General features: G+C 45.9%; 18 non-coding genes and 2 pseudogenes across 18 annotated transcripts; all 20 read left to right on the top strand.

Annotated features, from left to right (window-relative positions):
• The first annotated feature begins 765 nt into the window (after positions 1–765).
• Positions 766–956, top strand: LOC141225704 (U2 spliceosomal RNA). Its single transcript, XR_012292946.1, has one exon. It is a non-coding gene; the product is annotated as a U2 spliceosomal RNA (small nuclear RNA).
• A 1119-nt stretch (positions 957–2075) lies between these two features.
• Positions 2076–2266, top strand: LOC141226171 (U2 spliceosomal RNA). Its single transcript, XR_012293397.1, has one exon. It is a non-coding gene; the product is annotated as a U2 spliceosomal RNA (small nuclear RNA).
• Positions 2267–3390: 1124 nt separating this feature from the next.
• LOC141225703 (U2 spliceosomal RNA) lies at positions 3391–3581 on the top strand. Its single transcript, XR_012292945.1, has one exon. It is a non-coding gene; the product is annotated as a U2 spliceosomal RNA (small nuclear RNA).
• Positions 3582–4705: 1124 nt separating this feature from the next.
• On the top strand, positions 4706–4896 carry LOC141225702 (U2 spliceosomal RNA). The gene has a single exon (XR_012292944.1). It is a non-coding gene; the product is annotated as a U2 spliceosomal RNA (small nuclear RNA).
• A 1119-nt stretch (positions 4897–6015) lies between these two features.
• On the top strand, positions 6016–6206 carry LOC141225701 (U2 spliceosomal RNA). The gene has a single exon (XR_012292943.1). It is a non-coding gene; the product is annotated as a U2 spliceosomal RNA (small nuclear RNA).
• A 1121-nt stretch (positions 6207–7327) lies between these two features.
• Positions 7328–7443, top strand: LOC141226342 (U2 spliceosomal RNA; annotated as a pseudogene).
• Positions 7444–7967: 524 nt separating this feature from the next.
• On the top strand, positions 7968–8151 carry LOC141226253 (U2 spliceosomal RNA). Its single transcript, XR_012293467.1, has one exon. It is a non-coding gene; the product is annotated as a U2 spliceosomal RNA (small nuclear RNA).
• Positions 8152–9268: 1117 nt separating this feature from the next.
• LOC141226063 (U2 spliceosomal RNA) lies at positions 9269–9459 on the top strand. Its single transcript, XR_012293293.1, has one exon. It is a non-coding gene; the product is annotated as a U2 spliceosomal RNA (small nuclear RNA).
• Positions 9460–10579: 1120 nt separating this feature from the next.
• LOC141225700 (U2 spliceosomal RNA) lies at positions 10580–10770 on the top strand. Its single transcript, XR_012292942.1, has one exon. It is a non-coding gene; the product is annotated as a U2 spliceosomal RNA (small nuclear RNA).
• Positions 10771–11891: 1121 nt separating this feature from the next.
• On the top strand, positions 11892–12082 carry LOC141226201 (U2 spliceosomal RNA). Its single transcript, XR_012293425.1, has one exon. It is a non-coding gene; the product is annotated as a U2 spliceosomal RNA (small nuclear RNA).
• A 1121-nt stretch (positions 12083–13203) lies between these two features.
• Positions 13204–13394, top strand: LOC141226003 (U2 spliceosomal RNA). Its single transcript, XR_012293233.1, has one exon. It is a non-coding gene; the product is annotated as a U2 spliceosomal RNA (small nuclear RNA).
• Positions 13395–14515: 1121 nt separating this feature from the next.
• LOC141226576 (U2 spliceosomal RNA) lies at positions 14516–14706 on the top strand. Its single transcript, XR_012293703.1, has one exon. It is a non-coding gene; the product is annotated as a U2 spliceosomal RNA (small nuclear RNA).
• Positions 14707–15826: 1120 nt separating this feature from the next.
• On the top strand, positions 15827–16017 carry LOC141225699 (U2 spliceosomal RNA). Its single transcript, XR_012292941.1, has one exon. It is a non-coding gene; the product is annotated as a U2 spliceosomal RNA (small nuclear RNA).
• A 1124-nt stretch (positions 16018–17141) lies between these two features.
• On the top strand, positions 17142–17332 carry LOC141225698 (U2 spliceosomal RNA). The gene has a single exon (XR_012292940.1). It is a non-coding gene; the product is annotated as a U2 spliceosomal RNA (small nuclear RNA).
• Positions 17333–18452: 1120 nt separating this feature from the next.
• LOC141226098 (U2 spliceosomal RNA) lies at positions 18453–18643 on the top strand. The gene has a single exon (XR_012293326.1). It is a non-coding gene; the product is annotated as a U2 spliceosomal RNA (small nuclear RNA).
• Positions 18644–19764: 1121 nt separating this feature from the next.
• LOC141226061 (U2 spliceosomal RNA) lies at positions 19765–19955 on the top strand. Its single transcript, XR_012293290.1, has one exon. It is a non-coding gene; the product is annotated as a U2 spliceosomal RNA (small nuclear RNA).
• Positions 19956–21075: 1120 nt separating this feature from the next.
• On the top strand, positions 21076–21266 carry LOC141226060 (U2 spliceosomal RNA). Its single transcript, XR_012293289.1, has one exon. It is a non-coding gene; the product is annotated as a U2 spliceosomal RNA (small nuclear RNA).
• A 1120-nt stretch (positions 21267–22386) lies between these two features.
• LOC141225697 (U2 spliceosomal RNA) lies at positions 22387–22577 on the top strand. Its single transcript, XR_012292939.1, has one exon. It is a non-coding gene; the product is annotated as a U2 spliceosomal RNA (small nuclear RNA).
• Positions 22578–23698: 1121 nt separating this feature from the next.
• Positions 23699–23889, top strand: LOC141225694 (U2 spliceosomal RNA). Its single transcript, XR_012292937.1, has one exon. It is a non-coding gene; the product is annotated as a U2 spliceosomal RNA (small nuclear RNA).
• A 1121-nt stretch (positions 23890–25010) lies between these two features.
• LOC141226337 (U2 spliceosomal RNA) lies at positions 25011–25088 on the top strand (annotated as a pseudogene).
• The last annotated feature ends 1041 nt before the right edge of the window (positions 25089–26129 follow it).

The following is a 26129-nucleotide window of genomic DNA, read 5'->3' as shown; positions in this document are numbered from 1 at the left end:
CCATCTATTTAGCAAATGCCCTTGTTATCAACAGCAGCCTTTTAAACTCACCTGAGCTAACAGGTATGTGAGCTGGTTACTCTGCTGCGCTTAAAATTTATTTTTTGGTTTGCTACAATGCCTTTTCTGAAACGTTGTCTCCCTCTGCTGGAACACTGACTTCTTTCATTTAATGCCTGCAGACTATAAAAGAGAAACCAACCCAAAAAGTTTGGTTGATTAGTCTGTGGCATTCTTTTAAACTGTTGCTTATGGCGGTCTCTGTGAGCTTCTCAGTGACATTCAGCCATCCAGGTATCCCGCCTGCAGTAGACGGAATGTGGCAATGGAACGCTGGCTGCGCGTGTCATAATAGGCTCTGAGCCTTTATATACCTGCGCACAGCAGCAGCCACCTTCAGTCTGCTGCTGGACAGCCAGCAGCAGCAGCAGCAGGAGAGGTAATTAATCAGCAACCCTCCTGCTAAGGGTAGACAGCTGCTCGTTCCACCCCCCCCCCCCCCCCCGCCTTAATTGGTTCTCCTCCCTTCCAACGGTGTTGAGGCGGGTGGGAACAGCCGGGGGTTGAGGGTACTGTGCTAAAAGAGGTGGAGTTATGCAGATCTAAAACGCGTGGATTGCAGCAGCAGCAAGCCGAAAAGTGCAGGCATGTGAGGGATCTAGAGGTTGACAGCATGTCTTCTTAACGGGAGTCCAGGTGGCCATCTCCACAAATGGACTTTTCAGAATCCTTGGGTTGCACCGTAGTCGGAAACCAATTCTGGTTATCGCTTCTCGGCCTTTTGGCTAAGATCAAGTGTAGTATCTGTTCTTATCAGTTTAATATCTGATACGTCCCCTATCTGGGGACCATATATTAAATGGATTTTTAGAACAGGGAGATGGAAAAAGAGCTTGCTCTGTCCACTCCACGCATTGACCTGGTATTGCAGTATCTCCAGGACCGGTGCACCCCTTCTTTAATGCAGTTTCTAAAATCAGAAAGAATTGAATTCAATGCTTTTTGTTCATTTTGCTTGTTTGTCGGATTTTGGGATGGACTCTTTGGCTTTGCTTTTCTTCTCCTCATTGGATTTTTCATGTTAAAAGTTGCAGAAGCCAGATGACAAGCTCATTTTGGTTCAACTTCAGCAACTGTGCATTGCATTGCCATGTAATTTAATGTAATGCAATGCTATCTATCTAGCTCTCCCTCTATACTTCCTTTTGGATAAACAGACATATTAGGCAAGCATTTTGGAGCTTTCACCTAAATAACTACAGGTGGTGAGATAAGCTGCACAATATAATTGACCTTTCAGTATATTGTTGCACACACACCATCTATTTAGCAAATGCCCTTGTTATCAACAGCAGCCTTTTAAACTCACCTGAGCTAACAGGTATGTGAGCTGGTTACTCTGCTGCGCTTAAAATTTCTTTTTTGGTTTGCTACAATGCCTTTTCTGAAACGTTGTCTCCCTCTGCTGGAACACTGACTTCTTTCATTTAATGCCTGCAGACTATAAAAGAGAAACCAACCCAAAAAGTTTGGTTGATTAGTCTGTGGCATTCTTTTAAACTGTTGCTTATGGCGGTCTCTGTGAGCTTCTCAGTGACATTCAGCCATCCAGGTATCCCGCCTGCAGTAGACGGAATGTGGCAATGGAACGCTGGCTGCGCGTGTCATAATAGGCTCTGAGCCTTTATATACCTGCGCACAGCAGCAGCCACCTTCAGTCTGCTGCTGGACAGCCAGCAGCAGCAGCAGGAGAGGTAATTAATCAGCAACCCTCCTGCTAAGGGTAGACAGCTGCTCGTTCCACCCCCCCCCCCCGCCTTAATTGGTTCTCCTCCCTTCCAACGGTGTTGAGGCGGGTGGGAACAGCCGGGGGTTGAGGGTACTGTGCTAAAAGAGGTGGAGTTATGCAGATCTAAAACGCGTGGATTGCAGCAGCAGCAAGCCGAAAAGTGCAGGCATGTGAGGGATCTAGAGGTTGACAGCATGTCTTCTTAACGGGAGTCCAGGTGGCCATCTCCACAAATGGACTTTTCAGAATCCTTGGGTGGCACCGTAGTCGGAAACCAATTCTGGTTATCGCTTCTCGGCCTTTTGGCTAAGATCAAGTGTAGTATCTGTTCTTATCAGTTTAATATCTGATACGTCCCCTATCTGGGGACCATATATTAAATGGATTTTTAGAACAGGGAGATGGAAAAAGAGCTTGCTCTGTCCACTCCACGCATTGACCTGGTATTGCAGTATCTGCAGGACCGGTGCACCCCTTCTTTAATGCAGTTTCTAAAATCAGAAAGAATTGAATTCAATGCTTTTTGTTCATTTTGCTTGTTTGTCGGATTTTGGGATGGACTCTTTGGCTTTGCTTTTCTTCTCCTCATTGGATTTTTCATGTTAAAAGTTGCAGAAGCCAGATGACAAGCTCATTTTGGTTCAACTTCAGCAACTGTGCATTGCATTGCCATGTAATGTAATGTAATGCAATGCTATCTATCTAGCTCTCCCTCTATACTTCCTTTTGGATAAACAGACATATTAGGCAAGCATTTTGGAGCTTTCACCTAAATAACTACAGGTGGTGAGATAAGCTGCACAATATAATTGACCTTTCAGTATATTGTTGCACACACACCATCTATTTAGCAAATGCCCTTGTTATCAACAGCAGCCTTTTAAACTCACCTGAGCTAACAGGTATGTGAGCTGGTTACTCTGCTGCGCTTAAAATTTCTTTTTTGGTTTGCTACAATGCCTTTTCTGAAACGTTGTCTCCCTCTGCTGGAACACTGACTTCTTTCATTTAATGCCTGCAGACTATAAAAGAGAAACCAACCCAAAAAGTTTGGTTGATTAGTCTGTGGCATTCTTTTAAACTGTTGCTTATGGCGGTCTCTGTGAGCTTCTCAGTGACATTCAGCCATCCAGGTATCCCGCCTGCAGTAGACGGAATGTGGCAATGGAACGCTGGCTGCGCGTGTCATAATAGGCTCTGAGCCTTTATATACCTGCGCACAGCAGCAGCCACCTTCAGTCTGCTGCTGGACAGCCAGCAGCAGCAGCAGCAGGAGAGGTAATTAATCAGCAACCCTCCTGCTAAGGGTAGACAGCTGCTCGTTCCACCCCCCCCCCCCCCGCCTTAATTGGTTCTCCTCCCTTCCAACGGCGTTGAGGCGGGTGGGAACAGCCGGGGGTTGAGGGTACTGTGCTAAAAGAGGTGGAGTTATGCAGATCTAAAACGCGTGGATTGCAGCAGCAGCAAGCCGAAAAGTGCAGGCATGTGAGGGATCTAGAGGTTGACAGCATGTCTTCTTAACGGGAGTCCAGGTGGCCATCTCCACAAATGGACTTTTCAGAATCCTTGGGTGACACCGTAGTCGGAAACCAATTCTGGTTATCGCTTCTCGGCCTTTTGGCTAAGATCAAGTGTAGTATCTGTTCTTATCAGTTTAATATCTGATACGTCCCCTATCTGGGGACCATATATTAAATGGATTTTTAGAACAGGGAGATGGAAAAAGAGCTTGCTCTGTCCACTCCACGCATTGACCTGGTATTGCAGTATCTCCAGGACCGGTGCACCCCTTCTTTAATGCAGTTTCTAAAATCAGAAAGAATTGAATTCAATGCTTTTTGTTCATTTTGCTTGTTTGTCGGATTTTGGGATGGACTCTTTGGCTTTGCTTTTCTTCTCCTCATTGGATTTTTCATGTTAAAAGTTGCAGAAGCCAGATGACAAGCTCATTTTGGTTCAACTTCAGCAACTGTGCATTGCATTGCCATGTAATGTAATGTAATGCAATGCTATCTATCTAGCTCTCCCTCTATACTTCCTTTTGGATAAACAGACATATTAGGCAAGCATTTTGGAGCTTTCACCTAAATAACTACAGGTGGTGAGATAAGCTGCACAATATAATTGACCTTTCAGTATATTGTTGCACACACACCATCTATTTAGCAAATGCCCTTGTTATCAACAGCAGCCTTTTAAACTCACCTGAGCTAACAGGTATGTGAGCTGGTTACTCTGCTGCGCTTAAAATTTATTTTTTGGTTTGCTACAATGCCTTTTCTGAAACGTTGTCTCCCTCTGCTGGAACACTGACTTCTTTCATTTAATGCCTGCAGACTATAAAAGAGAAACCAACCCAAAAAGTTTGGTTGATTAGTCTGTGGCATTCTTTTAAACTGTTGCTTATGGCGGTCTCTGTGAGCTTCTCAGTGACATTCAGCCATCCAGGTATCCCGCCTGCAGTAGACGGAATGTGGCAATGGAACGCTGGCTGCGCGTGTCATAATAGGCTCTGAGCCTTTATATACCTGCGCACAGCAGCAGCCACCTTCAGTCTGCTGCTGGACAGCCAGCAGCAGCAGCAGCAGGAGAGGTAATTAATCAGCAACCCTCCTGCTAAGGGTAGACAGCTGCTCGTTCCACCCCCCCCCCCCCCGCCTTAATTGGTTCTCCTCCCTTCCAACGGTGTTGAGGCGGGTGGGAACAGCCGGGGGTTGAGGGTACTGTGCTAAAAGAGGTGGAGTTATGCAGATCTAAAACGCGTGGATTGCAGCAGCAGCAAGCCGAAAAGTGCAGGCATGTGAGGGATCTAGAGGTTGACAGCATGTCTTCTTAACGGGAGTCCAGGTGGCCATCTCCACAAATGGACTTTTCAGAATCCTTGGGTGGCACCGTAGTCGGAAACCAATTCTGGTTATCGCTTCTCGGCCTTTTGGCTAAGATCAAGTGTAGTATCTGTTCTTATCAGTTTAATATCTGATACGTCCCCTATCTGGGGACCATATATTAAATGGATTTTTAGAACAGGGAGATGGAAAAAGAGCTTGCTCTGTCCACTCCACGCATTGACCTGGTATTGCAGTATCTCCAGGACCGGTGCACCCCTTCTTTAATGCAGTTTCTAAAATCAGAAAGAATTGAATTCAATGCTTTTTGTTCATTTTGCTTGTTTGTCGGATTTTGGGATGGACTCTTTGGCTTTGCTTTTCTTCTCCTCATTGGATTTTTCATGTTAAAAGTTGCAGAAGCCAGATGACAAGCTCATTTTGGTTCAACTTCAGCAACTGTGCATTGCATTGCCATGTAATGTAATGTAATGCAATGCTATCTATCTAGCTCTCCCTCTATACTTCCTTTTGGATAAACAGACATATTAGGCAAGCATTTTGGAGCTTTCACCTAAATAACTACAGGTGGTGAGATAAGCTGCACAATATAATTGACCTTTCAGTATATTGTTGCACACACACCATCTATTTAGCAAATGCCCTTGTTATCAACAGCAGCCTTTTAAACTCACCTGAGCTAACAGGTATGTGAGCTGGTTACTCTGCTGCGCTTAAAATTTCTTTTTTGGTTTGCTACAATGCCTTTTCTGAAACGTTGTCTCCCTCTGCTGGAACACTGACTTCTTTCATTTAATGCCTGCAGACTATAAAAGAGAAACCAACCCAAAAAGTTTGGTTGATTAGTCTGTGGCATTCTTTTAAACTGTTGCTTATGGCGGTCTCTGTGAGCTTCTCAGTGACATTCAGCCATCCAGGTATCCCGCCTGCAGTAGACGGAATGTGGCAATGGAACGCTGGCTGCGCATGTCATAATAGGCTCTGAGCCTTTATATACCTGCGCACAGCAGCAGCCACCTTCAGTCTGCTGCTGGACAGCCAGCAGCAGCAGCAGCAGGAGAGGTAATTAATCAGCAACCCTCCTGCTAAGGGTAGACAGCTGCTCGTTCCACCCCCCCCCGCCTTAATTGGTTCTCCTCCCTTCCAACGGTGTTGAGGCGGGTGGGAACAGCCGGGGGTTGAGGGTACTGTGCTAAAAGAGGTGGAGTTATGCAGATCTAAAACGCGTGGATTGCAGCAGCAGCAAGCCGAAAAGTGCAGGCATGTGAGGGATCTAGAGGTTGACAGCATGTCTTCTTAACGGGAGTCCAGGTGGCCATCTCCACAAATGGACTTTTCAGAATCCTTGGGTGGCACCGTAGTCGGAAACCAATTCTGGTTATCGCTTCTCGGCCTTTTGGCTAAGATCAAGTGTAGTATCTGTTCTTATCAGTTTAATATCTGATACGTCCCCTATCTGGGGACCATATATTAAATGGATTTTTAGAACAGGGAGATGGAAAAAGAGCTTGCTCTGTCCACTCCACGCATTGACCTGGTATTGCAGTATCTCCAGGACCGGTGCACCCCTTCTTTAATGCAGTTTCTAAAATCAGAAAGAATTGAATTCAATGCTTTTTGTTCATTTTGCTTGTTTGTCGGATTTTGGGATGGACTCTTTGGCTTTGCTTTTCTTCTCCTCATTGGATTTTTCATGTTAAAAGTTGCAGAAGCCAGATGACAAGCTCATTTTGGTTCAACTTCAGCAACTGTGCATTGCATTGCCATGTAATGTAATGTAATGCAATGCTATCTATCTAGCTCTCCCTCTATACTTCCTTTTGGATAAACAGACATATTAGGCAAGCATTTTGGAGCTTTCACCTAAATAACTACAGGTGGTGAGATAAGCTGCACAATATAATTGACCTTTCAGTATATTGTTGCACACACACCATCTATTTAGCAAATGCCCTTGTTATCAACAGCAGCCTTTTAAACTCACCTGAGCTAACAGGTATGTGAGCTGGTTACTCTGCTGCGCTTAAAATTTCTTTTTTGGTTTGCTACAATGCCTTTTCTGAAACGTTGTCTCCCTCTGCTGGAACACTGACTTCTTTCATTTAATGCCTGCAGACTATAAAAGAGAAACCAACCCAAAAAGTTTGGTTGATTAGTCTGTGGCATTCTTTTAAACTGTTGCTTATGGCGGTCTCTGTGAGCTTCTCAGTGACATTCAGCCATCCAGGTATCCCGCCTGCAGTAGACGGAATGTGGCAATGGAACGCTGGCTGCGCGTGTCATAATAGGCTCTGAGCCTTTATATACCTGCGCACAGCAGCAGCCACCTTCAGTCTGCTGCTGGACAGCCAGCAGCAGCAGCAGCAGGAGAGGTAATTAATCAGCAACCCTCCTGCTAAGGGTAGACAGCTGCTCGTTCCACCCCCCCCCCCGCCTTAATTGGTTCTCCTCCCTTCCAACGGTGTTGAGGCGGGTGGGAACAGCCGGGGGTTGAGGGTACTGTGCTAAAAGAGGTGGAGTTATGCAGATCTAAAACGCGTGGATTGCAGCAGCAGCAAGCCGAAAAGTGCAGGCATGTGAGGGATCTAGAGGTTGACAGCATGTCTTCTTAACGGGAGTCCAGGTGGCCATCTCCACAAATGGACTTTTCAGAATCCTTGGGTGGCACCGTAGTCGGAAACCAATTCTGGTTATCGCTTCTCGGCCTTTTGGCTAAGATCAAGTGTAGTATCTTTTGAAAAGGCAGTTTTGTCCTTGGGCTGCCCTAGTAAATTGATGCATATTACACACTGCTTTGGTGCACTTGTTAGTACGCCAGGTGGCTCATAGAGTTATCTGATGGAAAACATGGCCCTCCAGGATCGAAGTCACTAGGCTGGGTAAGTGTGAGGGCTTTGGAGCAATGTGCCCCAGGAGTAGGCGCCCTGGTGGGAGTCCAAGCTTACTGGGACTGGGAACCCCAGAAAGACTTGGCTTCGTAGCACGCCGCACCTTTGCCAATCATACTTTCTGAGCAACCCCCCCTATTCCTGGCCTCCGGGCTAGGAAGGGGAATTTTTATAAACCCGGTCGGAGGTCCGGTCAGCTTTGGGCTGAGAAACCAACACAGGCTCCAGCTCCACTAGGGTGGCAGCCTAGATGGAAGCTGGGAGCACGAAAACGGCTCTTCTCCGGCTTCGGCTAGGGAGAGCATCGGAGATCCCTGACCCTCGCTGTGGCCTTCTGGCTCGGAGGGATGGGGATGGTTTATTGGGGACCCTCTCCTCCGGGAAGGGTCCACATGAATCCTCGCCTCGTGCGCTGTTTTGGTGTGACTTCGGTCACATTTTTCAGTGCCTTGGATGCAGCTTCAATCAAAAAAAATCTGTTCTTATCAGTTTAATATCTGATACGTCCCCTATCTGGGGACCATATATTAAATGGATTTTTAGAACAGGGAGATGGAAAAAGAGCTTGCTCTGTCCACTCCACGCATTGACCTGGTATTGCAGTATCTCCAGGACCGGTGCACCCCTTCTTTAATGCAGTTTCTAAAATCAGAAAGAATTGAATTCAATGCTTTTTGTTCATTTTGCTTGTTTGTCGGATTTTGGGATGGACTCTTTGGCTTTGCTTTTCTTCTCCTCATTGGATTTTTCATGTTAAAAGTTGCAGAAGCCAGATGACAAGCTCATTTTGGTTCAACTTCAGCAACTGTGCATTGCATTGCCATGTAATGTAATGTAATGCAATGCTATCTATCTAGCTCTCCCTCTATACTTCCTTTTGGATAAACAGACATATTAGGCAAGCATTTTGGAGCTTTCACCTAAATAACTACAGGTGGTGAGATAAGCTGCACAATATAATTGACCTTTCAGTATATTGTTGCACACACACCATCTATTTAGCAAATGCCCTTGTTATCAACAGCAGCCTTTTAAACTCACCTGAGCTAACAGGTATGTGAGCTGGTTACTCTGCTGCGCTTAAAATTTCTTTTTTGGTTTGCTACAATGCCTTTTCTGAAACGTTGTCTCCCTCTGCTGGAACACTGACTTCTTTCATTTAATGCCTGCAGACTATAAAAGAGAAACCAACCCAAAAAGTTTGGTTGATTAGTCTGTGGCATTCTTTTAAACTGTTGCTTATGGCGGTCTCTGTGAGCTTCTCAGTGACATTCAGCCATCCAGGTATCCCGCCTGCAGTAGACGGAATGTGGCAATGGAACGCTGGCTGCGCGTGTCATAATAGGCTCTGAGCCTTTATATACCTGCGCACAGCAGCAGCCACCTTCAGTCTGCTGCTGGACAGCCAGCAGCAGCAGCAGGAGAGGTAATTAATCAGCAACCCTCCTGCTAAGGGTAGACAGCTGCTCGTTCCACCCCCCCCCCGCCTTAATTGGTTCTCCTCCCTTCCAACGGTGTTGAGGCGGGTGGGAACAGCCGGGGGTTGAGGGTACTGTGCTAAAAGAGGTGGAGTTATGCAGATCTAAAACGCGTGGATTGCAGCAGAAGCAAGCCGAAAAGTGCAGGCATGTGAGGGATCTAGAGGTTGACAGCATGTCTTCTTAACGGGAGTCCAGGTGGCCATCTCCACAAATGGACTTTTCAGAATCCTTGGGTGGCACCGTAGTCGGAAACCAATTCTGGTTATCGCTTCTCGGCCTTTTGGCTAAGATCAAGTGTAGTATCTGTTCTTATCAGTTTAATATCTGATACGTCCCCTATCTGGGGACCATATATTAAATGGATTTTTAGAACAGGGAGATGGAAAAAGAGCTTGCTCTGTCCACTTCACGCATTGACCTGGTATTGCAGTATCTCCAGGACCGGTGCACCCCTTCTTTAATGCAGTTTCTAAAATCAGAAAGAATTGAATTCAATGCTTTTTGTTCATTTTGCTTGTTTGTCGGATTTTGGGATGGACTCTTTGGCTTTGCTTTTCTTCTCCTCATTGGATTTTTCATGTTAAAAGTTGCAGAAGCCAGATGACAAGCTCATTTTGGTTCAACTTCAGCAACTGTGCATTGCATTGCCATGTAATGTAATGTAATGCAATGCTATCTATCTAGCTCTCCCTCTATACTTCCTTTTGGATAAACAGACATATTAGGCAAGCATTTTGGAGCTTTCACCTAAATAACTACAGGTGGTGAGATAAGCTGCACAATATAATTGACCTTTCAGTATATTGTTGCACACACACCATCTATTTAGCAAATGCCCTTGTTATCAACAGCAGCCTTTTAAACTCACCTGAGCTAACAGGTATGTGAGCTGGTTACTCTGCTGCGCTTAAAATTTCTTTTTTGGTTTGCTACAATGCCTTTTCTGAAACGTTGTCTCCCTCTGCTGGAACACTGACTTCTTTCATTTAATGCCTGCAGACTATAAAAGAGAAACCAACCCAAAAAGTTTGGTTGATTAGTCTGTGGCATTCTTTTAAACTGTTGCTTATGGCGGTCTCTGTGAGCTTCTCAGTGACATTCAGCCATCCAGGTATCCCGCCTGCAGTAGACGGAATGTGGCAATGGAACGCTGGCTGCGCGTGTCATAATAGGCTCTGAGCCTTTATATACCTGCGCACAGCAGCAGCCACCTTCAGTCTGCTGCTGGACAGCCAGCAGCAGCAGTAGCAGGAGAGGTAATTAATCAGCAACCCTCCTGCTAAGGGTAGACAGCTGCTCGTTCCACCCCCCCCCCGCCTTAATTGGTTCTCCTCCCTTCCAACGGTGTTGAGGTGGGTGGGAACAGCCGGGGGTTGAGGGTACTGTGCTAAAAGAGGTGGAGTTATGCAGATCTAAAACGCGTGGATTGCAGCAGAAGCAAGCCGAAAAGTGCAGGCATGTGAGGGATCTAGAGGTTGACAGCATGTCTTCTTAACGGGAGTCCAGGTGGCCATCTCCACAAATGGACTTTTCAGAATCCTTGGGTGGCACCGTAGTCGGAAACCAATTCTGGTTATCGCTTCTCGGCCTTTTGGCTAAGATCAAGTGTAGTATCTGTTCTTATCAGTTTAATATCTGATACGTCCCCTATCTGGGGACCATATATTAAATGGATTTTTAGAACAGGGAGATGGAAAAAGAGCTTGCTCTGTCCACTCCACGCATTGACCTGGTATTGCAGTATCTCCAGGACCGGTGCACCCCTTCTTTAATGCAGTTTCTAAAATCAGAAAGAATTGAATTCAATGCTTTTTGTTCATTTTGCTTGTTTGTCGGATTTTGGGATGGACTCTTTGGCTTTGCTTTTCTTCTCCTCATTGGATTTTTCATGTTAAAAGTTGCAGAAGCCAGATGACAAGCTCATTTTGGTTCAACTTCAGCAACTGTGCATTGCATTGCCATGTAATGTAATGTAATGCAATGCTATCTATCTAGCTCTCCCTCTATACTTCCTTTTGGATAAACAGACATATTAGGCAAGCATTTTGGAGCTTTCACCTAAATAACTACAGGTGGTGAGATAAGCTGCACAATATAATTGACCTTTCAGTATATTGTTGCACACACACCATCTATTTAGCAAATGCCCTTGTTATCAACAGCAGCCTTTTAAACTCACCTGAGCTAACAGGTATGTGAGCTGGTTACTCTGCTGCGCTTAAAATTTCTTTTTTGGTTTGCTACAATGCCTTTTCTGAAACGTTGTCTCCCTCTGCTGGAACACTGACTTCTTTCATTTAATGCCTGCAGACTATAAAAGAGAAACCAACCCAAAAAGTTTGGTTGATTAGTCTGTGGCATTCTTTTAAACTGTTGCTTATGGCGGTCTCTGTGAGCTTCTCAGTGACATTCAGCCATCCAGGTATCCCGCCTGCAGTAGACGGAATGTGGCAATGGAACGCTGGCTGCGCGTGTCATAATAGGCTCTGAGCCTTTATATACCTGCGCACAGCAGCAGCCACCTTCAGTCTGCTGCTGGACAGCCAGCAGCAGCAGCAGCAGGAGAGGTAATTAATCAGCAACCCTCCTGCTAAGGGTAGACAGCTGCTCGTTCCACCCCCCCCCCCGCCTTAATTGGTTCTCCTCCCTTCCAACGGTGTTGAGGCGGGTGGGAACAGCCGGGGGTTGAGGGTACTGTGCTAAAAGAGGTGGAGTTATGCAGATCTAAAACGCGTGGATTGCAGCAGCAGCAAGCCGAAAAGTGCAGGCATGTGAGGGATCTAGAGGTTGACAGCATGTCTTCTTAACGGGAGTCCAGGTGGCCATCTCCACAAATGGACTTTTCAGAATCCTTGGGTGGCACCGTAGTCGGAAACCAATTCTGGTTATCGCTTCTCGGCCTTTTGGCTAAGATCAAGTGTAGTATCTGTTCTTATCAGTTTAATATCTGATACGTCCCCTATCTGGGGACCATATATTAAATGGATTTTTAGAACAGGGAGATGGAAAAAGAGCTTGATCTGTCCACTCCACGCATTGACCTGGTATTGCAGTATCTCCAGGACCGGTGCACCCCTTCTTTAATGCAGTTTCTAAAATCAGAAAGAATTGAATTCAATGCTTTTTGTTCATTTTGCTTGTTTGTCGGATTTTGGGATGGACTCTTTGGCTTTGCTTTTCTTCTCCTCATTGGATTTTTCATGTTAAAAGTTGCAGAAGCCAGATGACAAGCTCATTTTGGTTCAACTTCAGCAACTGTGCATTGCATTGCCATGTAATGTAATGTAATGCAATGCTATCTATCTAGCTCTCCCTCTATACTTCCTTTTGGATAAACAGACATATTAGGCAAGCATTTTGGAGCTTTCACCTAAATAACTACAGGTGGTGAGATAAGCTGCACAATATAATTGACCTTTCAGTATATTGTTGCACACACACCATCTATTTAGCAAATGCCCTTGTTATCAACAGCAGCCTTTTAAACTCACCTGAGCTAACAGGTATGTGAGCTGGTTACTCTGCTGCGCTTAAAATTTCTTTTTTGGTTTGCTACAATGCCTTTTCTGAAACGTTGTCTCCCTCTGCTGGAACACTGACTTCTTTCATTTAATGCCTGCAGACTATAAAAGAGAAACCAACCCAAAAAGTTTGGTTGATTAGTCTGTGGCATTCTTTTAAACTGTTGCTTATGGCGGTCTCTGTGAGCTTCTCAGTGACATTCAGCCATCCAGGTATCCCGCCTGCAGTAGACGGAATGTGGCAATGGAACGCTGGCTGCGCGTGTCATAATAGGCTCTGAGCCTTTATATACCTGCGCACAGCAGCAGCCACCTTCAGTCTGCTGCTGGACAGCCAGCAGCAGCAGCAGGAGAGGTAATTAATCAGCAACCCTCCTGCTAAGGGTAGACAGCTGCTCGTTCCACCCCCCCCCCCCCCGCCTTAATTGGTTCTCCTCCCTTCCAACGGTGTTGAGGCGGGTGGGAACAGCCGGGGGTTGAGGGTACTGTGCTAAAAGAGGTGGAGTTATGCAGATCTAAAACGCGTGGATTGCAGAAACAGCAAGCCGAAAAGTGCAGGCATGTGAGGGATCTAGAGGTTGACAGCATGTCTTCTTAACGGGAGTCCAGGTGGCCATCTCCACAAATGGACTTTTCAGAATCCTTGGGTGGCACCGTAGTCGGAAACCAATTCTGGTTATCGCTTCTCGGCCTTTTGGCTAAGATCAAGTGTAGTATCTGTTCTTATCAGTTTAATATCTGATACGTCCCCTATCTGGGGACCATATATTAAATGGATTTTTAGAACAGGGAGATGGAAAAAGAGCTTGCTCTGTCCACTCCATGCATTGACCTGGTATTGCAGTATCTCCAGGACCGGTGCACCCCTTCTTTAATGCAGTTTCTAAAATCAGAAAGAATTGAATTCAATGCTTTTTGTTCATTTTGCTTGTTTGTCGGATTTTGGGATGGACTCTTTGGCTTTGCTTTTCTTCTCCTCATTGGATTTTTCATGTTAAAAGTTGCAGAAGCCAGATGACAAGCTCATTTTGGTTCAACTTCAGCAACTGTGCATTGCATTGCCATGTAATGTAATGTAATGCAATGCTATCTATCTAGCTCTCCCTCTATACTTCCTTTTGGATAAACAGACATATTAGGCAAGCATTTTGGAGCTTTCACCTAAATAACTACAGGTGGTGAGATAAGCTGCACAATATAATTGACCTTTCAGTATATTGTTGCACACACACCAGCTATTTAGCAAATGCCCTTGTTATCAACAGCAGCCTTTTAAACTCACCTGAGCTAACAGGTATGTGAGCTGGTTACTCTGCTGCGCTTAAAATTTCTTTTTTGGTTTGCTACAATGCCTTTTCTGAAACGTTGTCTCCCTCTGCTGGAACACTGACTTCTTTCATTTAATGCCTGCAGACTATAAAAGAGAAACCAACCCAAAAAGTTTGGTTGATTAGTCTGTGGCATTCTTTTAAACTGTTGCTTATGGCGGTCTCTGTGAGCTTCTCAGTGACATTCACCCATCCAGGTATCCCGCCTGCAGTAGACGGAATGTGGCAATGGAACGCTGGCTGCGCGTGTCATAATAGGCTCTGAGCCTTTATATACCTGCGCACAGCAGCAGCCACCTTCAGTCTGCTGCTGGACAGCCAGCAGCAGCAGCAGCAGGAGAGGTAATTAATCAGCAACCCTCCTGCTAAGGGTAGACAGCTGCTCGTTCCACCCCCCCCCCCGCCTTAATTGGTTCTCCTCCCTTCCAACGGTGTTGAGGCGGGTGGGAACAGCCGGGGGTTGAGGGTACTGTGCTAAAAGAGGTGGAGTTATGCAGATCTAAAATGCATGGATTGCAGCAGCAGCAAGCCGAAAAGTGCAGGCATGTGAGGGATCTTGAGGTTGACAGCATGTCTTCTTAACGGGAGTCCAGGTGGCCATCTCCACAAATGGACTTTTCAGAATCCTTGGGTGGCACCGTAGTCGGAAACCAATTCTGGTTATCGCTTCTCGGCCTTTTGGCTAAGATCAAGTGTAGTATCTGTTCTTATCAGTTTAATATCTGATACGTCCCCTATCTGGGGACCATATATTAAATGGATTTTTAGAACAGGGAGATGGAAAAAGAGCTTGCTCTTTCCACTCCACGCATTGACCTGGTAATGCACTATCTCCAGGACCGGTGCACCCCTTCTTTAATGCAGTTTCTAAAATCAGAAAGAATTGAATTCAATGCTTTTTGTTCATTTTGCTTGTTTGTCGGATTTTGGGATGGACTCTTTGGCTTTGCTTTTCTTCTCCTCATTGGATTTTTCATGTTAAAAGTTGCAGAAGCCAGATGACAAGCTCATTTTGGTTCAACTTCAGCAACTGTGCATTGCATTGCCATGTAATGTAATGTAATGCAATGCTATCTATCTAGCTCTCCCTCTATACTTCCTTTTGGATAAACAGACATATTAGGCAAGCATTTTGGAGCTTTCACCTAAATAACTACAGGTGGTGAGATAAGCTGCACAATATAATTGACCTTTCAGTATATTGTTGCACACACACCATCTATTTAGCAAATGCCCTTGTTATCAACAGCAGCCTTTTAAACTCACCTGAGCTAACAGGTATGTGAGCTGGTTACTCTGCTGCGCTTAAAATTTCTTTTTTGGTTTGCTACAATGCCTTTTCTGAAACGTTGTCTCCCTCTGCTGGAACACTGACTTCTTTCATTTAATGCCTGCAGACTATAAAAGAGAAACCAACCCAAAAAGTTTGGTTGATTAGTCTGTGGCATTCTTTTAAACTGTTGCTTATGGCGGTCTCTGTGAGCTTCTCAGTGACATTCAGCCATCCAGGTATCCCGCCTGCAGTAGACGGAATGTGGCAATGGAACGCTGGCTGCGCGTGTCATAATAGGCTCTGAGCCTTTATATACCTGCGCACAGCAGCAGCCACCTTCAGTCTGCTGCTGGACAGCCAGCAGCAGCAGCAGCAGGAGAGGTAATTAATCAGCAGCCCTCCTGCTAAGGGTAGACAGCTGCTCGTTCCACCCCCCCCCCGCCTTAATTGGTTCTCCTCCCTTCCAACGGTGTTGAGGCGGGTGGGAACAGCCGGGGGTTGAGGGTACTGTGCTAAAAGAGGTGGAGTTATGCAGATCTAAAACGCGTGGATTGCAGCAGCAGCAAGCCGAAAAGTGCAGGCATGTGAGGGATCTAGAGGTTGACAGCATGTCTTCTTAACGGGAGTCCAGGTGGCCATCTCCACAAATGGACTTTTCAGAATCCTTGGGTGGCACCGTAGTCGGAAACCAATTCTGGTTATCGCTTCTCGGCCTTTTGGCTAAGATCAAGTGTAGTATCTGTTCTTATCAGTTTAATATCTGATACGTCCCCTATCTGGGGACCATATATTAAATGGATTTTTAGAACAGGGAGATGGAAAAAGAGCTTGCTCTGTCCACTCCACGCATTGACCTGGTATTGCAGTATCTCCAGGACCGGTGCACCCCTTCTTTAATGCAGTTTCTAAAATCAGAAAGAATTGAATTCAATGCTTTTTGTTCATTTTGCTTGTTTGTCGGATTTTGGGATGGACTCTTTGGCTTTGCTTTTCTTCTCCTCATTGGATTTTTCATGTTAAAAGTTGCAGAAGCCAGATGACAAGCTCATTTTGGTTCAACTTCAGCAACTGTGCATTGCATTGCCATGTAATGTAATGTAATGCAATGCTATCTATCTAGCTCTCCCTCTATACTTCCTTTTGGATAAACAGACATATTAGGCAAGCATTTTGGAGCTTTCACCTAAATAACTACAGGTGGTGAGATAAGCTGCACAATATAATTGACCTTTCAGTATATTGTTGCACACACACCATCTATTTAGCAAATGCCCTTGTTATCAACAGCAGCCTTTTAAACTCACCTGAGCTAACAGGTATGTGAGCTGGTTACTCTGCTGCGCTTAAAATTTCTTTTTTGGTTTGCTACAATGCCTTTTCTGAAACGTTGTCTCCCTCTGCTGGAACACTGACTTCTTTAATTTAATGCCTGCAGACTATAAAAGAGAAACCAACCCAAAAAGTTTGGTTGATTAGTCTGTGGCATTCTTTTAAACTGTTGCTTATGGCGGTCTCTGTGAGCTTCTCAGTGACATTCAGCCATCCAGGTATCCCGCCTGCAGTAGACGGAATGTGGCAATGGAACGCTGGCTGCGCGTGTCATAATAGGCTCTGAGCCTTTATATACCTGCGCACAGCAGCAGCCACCTTCAGTCTGCTGCTGGACAGCCAGCAGCAGCAGCAGCAGGAGAGGTAATTAATCAGCAACCCTCCTGCTAAGGGTAGACAGCTGCTCGTTCCACCCCCCCCCCCCCCGCCTTAATTGGTTCTCCTCCCTTCCAACGGTGTTGAGGCGGGTGGGAACAGCCGGGGGTTGAGGGTACTGTGCTAAAAGAGGTGGAGTTATGCAGATCTAAAACGCGTGGATTGCAGCAGCAGCAAGCCGAAAAGTGCAGGCATGTGAGGGATCTAGAGGTTGACAGCATGTCTTCTTAACGGGAGTCCAGGTGGCCATCTCCACAAATGGACTTTTCAGAATCCTTGGGTGGCACCGTAGTCGGAAACCAATTCTGGTTATCGCTTCTCGGCCTTTTGGCTAAGATCAAGTGTAGTATCTGTTCTTATCAGTTTAATATCTGATACGTCCCCTATCTGGGGACCATATATTAAATGGATTTTTAGAACAGGGAGATGGAAAAAGAGCTTGCTCTGTCCACTCCACGCATTGACCTGGTATTGCAGTATCTCCAGGACCGGTGCACCCCTTCTTTAATGCAGTTTCTAAAATCAGAAAGAATTGAATTCAATGCTTTTTGTTCATTTTGCTTGTTTGTCGGATTTTGGGATGGACTCTTTGGCTTTGCTTTTCTTCTCCTCATTGGATTTTTCATGTTAAAAGTTGCAGAAGCCAGATGACAAGCTCATTTTGGTTCAACTTCAGCAACTGTGCATTGCATTGCCATGTAATGTAATGTAATGCAATGCTATCTATCTAGCTCTCCCTCTATACTTCCTTTTGGATAAACAGACATATTAGGCAAGCATTTTGGAGCTTTCACCTAAATAACTACAGGTGGTGAGATAAGCTGCACAATATAATTGACCTTTCAGTATATTGTTGCACACACACCATCTATTTAGCAAATGCCCTTGTTATCAACAGCAGCCTTTTAAACTCACCTGAGCTAACAGGTATGTGAGCTGGTTACTCTGCTGCGCTTAAAATTTCTTTTTTGGTTTGCTACAATGCCTTTTCTGAAACGTTGTCTCCCTCTGCTGGAACACTGACTTCTTTCATTTAATGCCTGCAGACTATAAAAGAGAAACCAACCCAAAAAGTTTGGTTGATTAGTCTGTGGCATTCTTTTAAACTGTTGCTTATGGCGGTCTCTGTGAGCTTCTCAGTGACATTCAGCCATCCAGGTATCCCGCCTGCAGTAGACGGAATGTGGCAATGGAACGCTGGCTGCGCGTGTCATAATAGGCTCTGAGCCTTTATATACCTGCGCACAGCAGCAGCCACCTTCAGTCTGCTGCTGGACAGCCAGCAGCAGCAGCAGCAGGAGAGGTAATTAATCAGCAGCCCTCCTGCTAAGGGTAGACAGCTGCTCGTTCCACCCCCCCCCCGCCTTAATTGGTTCTCCTCCCTTCCAACGGTGTTGAGGCGGGTGGGAACAGCCGGGGGTTGAGGGTACTGTGCTAAAAGAGGTGGAGTTATGCAGATCTAAAACGCGTGGATTGCAGCAGCAGCAAGCCGAAAAGTGCAGGCATGTGAGGGATCTAGAGGTTGACAGCATGTCTTCTTAACGGGAGTCCAGGTGGCCATCTCCACAAATGGACTTTTCAGAATCCTTGGGTGGCACCGTAGTCGGAAACCAATTCTGGTTATCGCTTCTCGGCCTTTTGGCTAAGATCAAGTGTAGTATCTGTTCTTATCAGTTTAATATCTGATACGTCCCCTATCTGGGGACCATATATTAAATGGATTTTTAGAACAGGGAGATGGAAAAAGAGCTTGCTCTGTCCACTCCATGCATTGACCTGGTATTGCTGTATCTCCAGGACCGGTGCACCCCTTCTTTAATGCAGTTTCTAAAATCAGAAAGAATTGAATTCAATGCTTTTTGTTCATTTTGCTTGTTTGTCGGATTTTGGGATGGACTCTTTGGCTGTGCTTTTCTTCTCCTCATTGGATTTTTCATGTTAAAAGTTGCAGAAGCCAGATGACAAGCTCATATTGGTTCAACTTCAGCAACTGTGCATTGCATTGCCATGTAATGTAATGTAATGCAATGCTATCTATCTAGCTCTCCCTCTATACTTCCTTTTGGATAAACAGACATATTAGGCAAGCATTTTGGAGCTTTCACCTAAATAACTACAGGTGGTGAGATAAGCTGCACAATATAATTGACCTTTCAGTATATTGTTGCACACACACCATCTATTTAGCAAATGCCCTTGTTATCAACAGCAGCCTTTCAAACTCACCTGAGCTAACAGGTATGTGAGCTGGTTACTCTGCTGCGCTTAAAATTTCTTTTTTGGTTTGCTACAATGCCTTTTCTGAAACGTTGTCTCCCTCTGCTGGAACACTGACTTCTTTCATTTAATGCCTGCAGACTATAAAAGAGAAACCAACCCAAAAAGTTTGGTTGATTAGTCTGTGGCATTCTTTTAAACTGTTGCTTATGGCGGTCTCTGTGAGCTTCTCAGTGACATTCAGCCATCCAGGTATCCCGCCTGCAGTAGACGGAATGTGGCAATGGAACGCTGGCTGCGCGTGTCATAATAGGCTCTGAGCCTTTATATACCTGCGCACAGCAGCAGCCACCTTCAGTCTGCTGCTGGACAGCCAGCAGCAGCAGCAGCAGGAGAGGTAATTAATCAGCAACCCTCCTGCTAAGGGTAGACAGCTGCTCGTTCCACCCCCCCCCCCGCCTTAATTGGTTCTCCTCCCTTCCAACGGTGTTGAGGCGGGTGGGAACAGCCGGGGGTTGAGGGTACTGTGCTAAAAGAGGTGGAGTTATGCAGATCTAAAACGCGTGGATTGCAGCAGCAGCAAGCCGAAAAGTGCAGGCATGTGAGGGATCTAGAGGTTGACAGCATGTCTTCTTAACGGGAGTCCAGGTGGCCATCTCCACAAATGGACTTTTCAGAATCCTTGGGTGGCACCGTAGTCGGAAACCAATTCTGGTTATCGCTTCTCGGCCTTTTGGCTAAGATCAAGTGTAGTATCTGTTCTTATCAGTTTAATATCTGATACGTCCCCTATCTGGGGATCATATATTAAATGGATTTTTAGAACAGGGAGATGGAAAAAGAGCTTGCTCTGTCCACTCCACGCATTGACCTGGTATTGCAGTATCTCCAGGACCGGTGCACCCCTTCTTTAATGCAGTTTCTAAAATCAGAAAGAATTGAATTCAATGCTTTTTGTTCATTTTGCTTGTTTGTCGGATTTTGGGATGGACTCTTTGGCTTTGCTTTTCTTCTCCTCATTGGATTTTTCATGTTAAAAGTTGCAGAAGCCAGATGACAAGCTCATTTTGGTTCAACTTCAGCAACTGTGCATTGCATTGCCATGTAATGTAATGTAATGCAATGCTATCTATCTAGCTCTCCCTCTATACTTCCTTTTGGATAAACAGACATATTAGGCAAGCATTTTGGAGCTTTCACCTAAATAACTACAGGTGGTGAGATAAGCTGCACAATTTAATTGACCTTTCAGTATATTGTTGCACACACACCATCTATTTAGCAAATGCCCTTGTTATCAACAGCAGCCTTTTAAACTCACCTGAGCTAACAGGTATGTGAGCTGGTTACTCTGCTGCGCTTAAAATTTCTTTTTTGGTTTGCTACAATGCCTTTTCTGAAACGTTGTCTCCCTCTGCTGGAACACTGACTTCTTTCATTTAATGCCTGCAGACTATAAAAGAGAAACCAACCCAAAAAGTTTGGTTGATTAGTCTGTGGCATTCTTTTAAACTGTTGCTTATGGCGGTCTCTGTGAGCTTCTCAGTGACATTCAGCCATCCAGGTATCCCGCCTGCAGTAGACGGAATGTGGCAATGGAACGCTGGCTGCGCGTGTCATAATAGGCTCTGAGCCTTTATATACCTGCGCACAGCAGCAGCCACCTTCAGTCTGCTGCTGGACAGCCAGCAGCAGCAGCAGCAGGAGAGGTAATTAATCAGCAACCCTCCTGCTAAGGGTAGACAGCTGCTCGTTCCACCCCCCCCCCGCCTTAATTGGTTCTCCTCCCTTCCAACGGTGTTGAGGCGGGTGGGAACAGCCGGGGGTTGAGGGTACTGTGCTAAAAGAGGTGGAGTTATGCAGATCTAAAACGCGTGGATTGCAGCAGCAGCAAGCCGAAAAGTGCAGGCATGTGAGGGATCTAGAGGTTGACAGCATGTCTTCTTAACGGGAGTCCAGGTGGCCATCTCCACAAATGGACTTTTCAGAATCCTTGGGTGGCACCGTAGTCGGAAACCAATTCTGGTTATCGCTTCTCGGCCTTTTGGCTAAGATCAAGTGTAGTATCTGTTCTTATCAGTTTAATATCTGATACGTCCCCTATCTGGGGATCATATATTAAATGGATTTTTAGAACAGGGAGATGGAAAAAGAGCTTGCTCTGTCCACTCCACGCATTGACCTGGTATTGCAGTATCTCCAGGACCGGTGCACCCCTTCTTTAATGCAGTTTCTAAAATCAGAAAGAATTGAATTCAATGCTTTTTGTTCATTTTGCTTGTTTGTCGGATTTTGGGATGGACTCTTTGGCTTTGCTTTTCTTCTCCTCATTGGATTTTTCATGTTAAAAGTTGCAGAAGCCAGATGACAAGCTCATTTTGGTTCAACTTCAGCAACTGTGCATTGCATTGCCATGTAATGTAATGTAATGCAATGCTATCTATCTAGCTCTCCCTCTATACTTCCTTTTGGATAAACAGACATATTAGGCAAGCATTTTGGAGCTTTCACCTAAATAACTACAGGTGGTGAGATAAGCTGCACAATATAATTGACCTTTCAGTATATTGTTGCACACACACCATCTATTTAGCAAATGCCCTTGTTATCAACAGCAGCCTTTTAAACTCACCTGAGCTAACAGGTATGTGAGCTGGTTACTCTGCTGCGCTTAAAATTTCTTTTTTGGTTTGCTACAATGCCTTTTCTGAAACGTTGTCTCCCTCTGCTGGAACACTGACTTCTTTCATTTAATGCCTGCAGACTATAAAAGAGAAACCAACCCAAAAAGTTTGGTTGATTAGTCTGTGGCATTCTTTTAAACTGTTGCTTATGGCGGTCTCTGTGAGCTTCTCAGTGACATTCAGCCATCCAGGTATCCCGCCTGCAGTAGACGGAATGTGGCAATGGAACGCTGGCTGTGCGTGTCATAATAGGCTCTGAGCCTTTATATACCTGCGCACAGCAGCAGCCACCTTCAGTCTGCTGCTGGACAGCCAGCAGCAGCAGCAGCAGGAGAGGTAATTAATCAGCAACCCTCCTGCTAAGGGTAGACAGCTGCTCGTTCCACCCCCCCCCCGCCTTAATTGGTTCTCCTCCCTTCCAACGGTGTTGAGGCGGGTGGGAACAGCCGGGGGTTGAGGGTACTGTGCTAAAAGAGGTGGAGTTATGCAGATCTAAAACGCGTGGATTGCAGCAGCAGCAAGCCGAAAAGTGCAGGCATGTGAGGGATCTAGAGGTTGACAGCATGTCTTCTTAACGGGAGTCCAGGTGGCCATCTCCACAAATGGACTTTTCAGAATCCTTGGGTGGCACCGTAGTCGGAAACCAATTCTGGTTATCGCTTCTCGGCCTTTTGGCTAAGATCAAGTGTAGTATCTGTTCTTATCAGTTTAATATCTGATACGTCCCCTATCTGGGGACCATATATTAAATGGATTTTTAGAACAGGGAGATGGAAAAAGAGCTTGCTCTGTCCACTCCACGCATTGACCTGGTATTGCAGTATCTCCAGGACCGGTGCACCCCTTCTTTAATGCAGTTTCTAAAATCAGAAAGAATTGAATTCAATGCTTTTTGTTCATTTTGCTTGTTTGTCGGATTTTGGGATGGACTCTTTGGCTTTGCTTTTCTTCTCCTCATTGGATTTTTCATGTTAAAAGTTGCAGAAGCCAGATGACAAGCTCATTTTGGTTCAACTTCAGCAACTGTGCATTGCATTGCCATGTAATGTAATGTAATGCAATGCTATCTATCTAGCTCTCCCTCTATACTTCCTTTTGGATAAACAGACATATTAGGCAAGCATTTTGGAGCTTTCACCTAAATAACTACAGGTGGTGAGATAAGCTGCACAATATAATTGACCTTTCAGTATATTGTTGCACACACACCATCTATTTAGCAAATGCCCTTGTTATCAACAGCAGCCTTTTAAACTCACCTGAGCTAACAGGTATGTGAGCTGGTTACTCTGCTGCGCATAAAATTTCTTTTTTGGTTTGCTACAATACCTTTTCTGAAACGTTGTCTCCCTCTGCTGGAACACTGACTTCTTTCATTTAATGCCTGCAGACTATAAAAGAGAAACCAACCCAAAAAGTTTGGTTGATTTGTCTGTGGCATTCTTTTAAACTGTTGCTTATGGCGGTCTCTGTGAGCTTCTCAGTGACATTCAGCCATCCAGGTATCCCGCCTGCAGTAGACGGAATGTGGCAATGGAACGCTGGCTGCGTGTGTCATAATAGGCTCTGAGCCTTTATATACCTGCGCACAGCAGCAGCCACCTTCAGTCTGCTGCTGGACAGCCAGCAGCAGCAGCAGCAGGAGAGGTAATTAATCAGCAACCCTCCTGCTAAGGGTAGACAGCTGCTCGTTCCACCCCCCCCCCCGCCTTAATTGGTTCTCCTCCCTTCCAACGGTGTTGAGGCGGGTGGGAACAGCCGGGGGTTGAGGGTACTGTGCTAAAAGAGGTGGAGTTATGCAGATCTAAAACGCGTGGATTGCAGCAGCAGCAAGCCGAAAAGTGCAGGCATGTGAGGGATCTAGAGGTTGACAGCATGTCTTCTTAACGGGAGTCCAGGTGGCCATCTCCACAAATGGACTTTTCAGAATCCTTGGGTGGCACCGTAGTCGGAAACCAATTCTGGTTATCGCTTCTCGGCCTTTTGGCTAAGATCAAGTGTAGTATCTGTTCTTATCAGTTTAATATCTGATACGTCCCCTATCTGGGGACCATATATTAAATGGATTTTTAGAACAGGGAGATGGAAAAAGAGCTTGCTCTGTCCACTCCACGCATTGACCTGGTATTGCAGTATCTCCAGGACCGGTGCACCCCTTCTTTAATGCAGTTTCTAAAATCAGAAAGAATTGAATTCAATGCTTTTTGTTCATTTTGCTTGTTTGTCGGATTTTGGGATGGACTCTTTGGCTTTGCTTTTCTTCTCCTCATTGGATTTTTCATGTTAAAAGTTGCAGAAGCCAGATGACAAGCTCATTTTGGTTCAACTTCAGCAACTGTGCATTGCATTGCCATGTAATGTAATGTAATGCAATGCTATCTATCTAGCTCTCCCTCTATACTTCCTTTTGGATAAACAGACATATTAGGCAAGCATTTTGGAGCTTTCACCTAAATAACTACAGGTGGTGAGATAAGCTGCACAATATAATTGACCTTTCAGTATATTGTTGCACACACACCATCTATTTAGCAAATGCCCTTGTTATCAACAGCAGCCTTTTAAACTCACCTGAGCTAACAGGTATGTGAGCTGGTTACTCTGCTGCGCTTAAAATTTCTTTTTTGGTTTGCTACAATGCCTTTTCTGAAACGTTGTCTCCCTCTGCTGGAACACTGACTTCTTTCATTTAATGCCTGCAGACTATAAAAGAGAAACCAACCCAAAAAGTTTGGTTGATTAGTCTGTGGCATTCTTTTAAACTGTTGCTTATGGCGGTCTCTGTGAGCTTCTCAGTGACATTCAGCCATCCAGGTATCCCGCCTGCAGTAGACGGAATGTGGCAATGGAACGCTGGCTGCGCGTGTCATAATAGGCTCTGAGCCTTTATATACCTGCGCACAGCAGCAGCCACCTTCAGTCTGCTGCTGGACAGCCAGCAGCAGCAGCAGCAGGAGAGGTAATTAATCAGCAACCCTCCTGCTAAGGGTAGACAGCTGCTCGTTCCACCCCCCCCCCCGCCTTAATTGGTTCTCCTCCCTTCCAACGGTGTTGAGGCGGGTGGGAACAGCCGGGGGTTGAGGGTACTGTGCTAAAAGAGGTGGAGTTATGCAGATCTAAAACGCGTGGATTGCAGCAGCAGCAAGCCGAAAAGTGCAGGCATGTGAGGGATCTAGAGGTTGACAGCATGTCTTCTTAACGGGAGTCCAGGTGGCCATCTCCACAAATGGACTTTTCAGAATCCTTGGGTGGCACCGTAGTCGGAAACCAATTCTGGTTATCGCTTCTCGGCCTTTTGGCTAAGATCAAGTGTAGTATCTGTTCTTTTAAGAACACAAGAGCTACGATCTACACTTGACGAGAGCGATCGAACTCGGAAGGAGAAGAGCTTCGGAGCCCAGCTGACATCGGAGAAGGAAGGCGGATATCGGTGGGAGGAAGAAGCTCTAAAGAATCCAGAAGAAGACGAAGACTCGGAGAAGAATCGGGCTGTCCTGTGGAATCTTCGAGGAAGAAAATCATCGAGACAAAGACCTTTCGGGGAATTTGTCCAGAACACGACGGGAGAAGAATCTGCATAGCTCCACCCATTCCGGGAAGAGTTCCAGATCCAGCTCCAAGAAGTAACTGCAGGAGGAAAGCCATGGCAAGCGCTGCGAGGAAGGCCGAAAAGAAGAGCCTGGAGCAGGGGACAGCCAGGAGGGCCCAGCCAGGAGCCGATTCTGCCCCCAAGGACTCTGCCTCCACGACTGGCCAGCAGAAGGGACCCCAGAAGCCCCGCCACGAAGCTCCAGCCCTGGAGCCATGGATGCGGCAGACGGTGGCCCTGAAGCTGAAGGAAGTGGATGGGAGGGTGCCGGACATGTCCTCGGACGTGTTCTGCCAGAAGATGCTGCTGGATCGAGGCTTCTCCAGGTCGGACACCCTCAGCATCCAGACCTTCTTGACGGGGATCTTCTTCGTCACCTTCGCCACTGTGAACACCTGCAGGAGGTTCTGGGAAATGGTAAGCGCAAAAGGACCGGATAATTCTTTCTCTGCCTTTACAGGTAGCTGCCCTATCCAGAGGGACGAAAGGAGGATCACGGTCTCCATGCGCAACCCGCACACCCCAGGCCAAGACATCTGTACCTTCCTGAGACGCTTCTGTTTGGTTGTGAAGGAACCCTCTCACATCCTGAATGGACTCGGCTTCTGGACAGGTAAGTGGTCAGTGACCGTTAGACTTCACAGGGACCTGGCGTACTCAGACGGACTTCGGCACCTGCCCCCGACATTCTCCCTGGGCAACTCCTACGGCCTCATCTATTACCCGGACATGCCGCGGAACTGCAGGAGATGCGGCAAGAATGGCCACGAGATGAAGGACTGCAAGGAGGATGCCTGCAGGATTTGTCG

Source organism: Phyllobates terribilis, unplaced genomic scaffold (genome assembly GCF_046119375.1).
Source record: "Phyllobates terribilis strain yellow unplaced genomic scaffold, ASM4611937v1 Scaffold_414__1_contigs__length_1644244, whole genome shotgun sequence".
Lineage (NCBI taxonomy): Eukaryota > Metazoa > Chordata > Amphibia > Anura > Dendrobatidae > Phyllobates > Phyllobates terribilis.
Note: the sequence above shows the minus strand (reverse complement) of the source record. Positions and strands in the feature narration are given on the sequence as shown.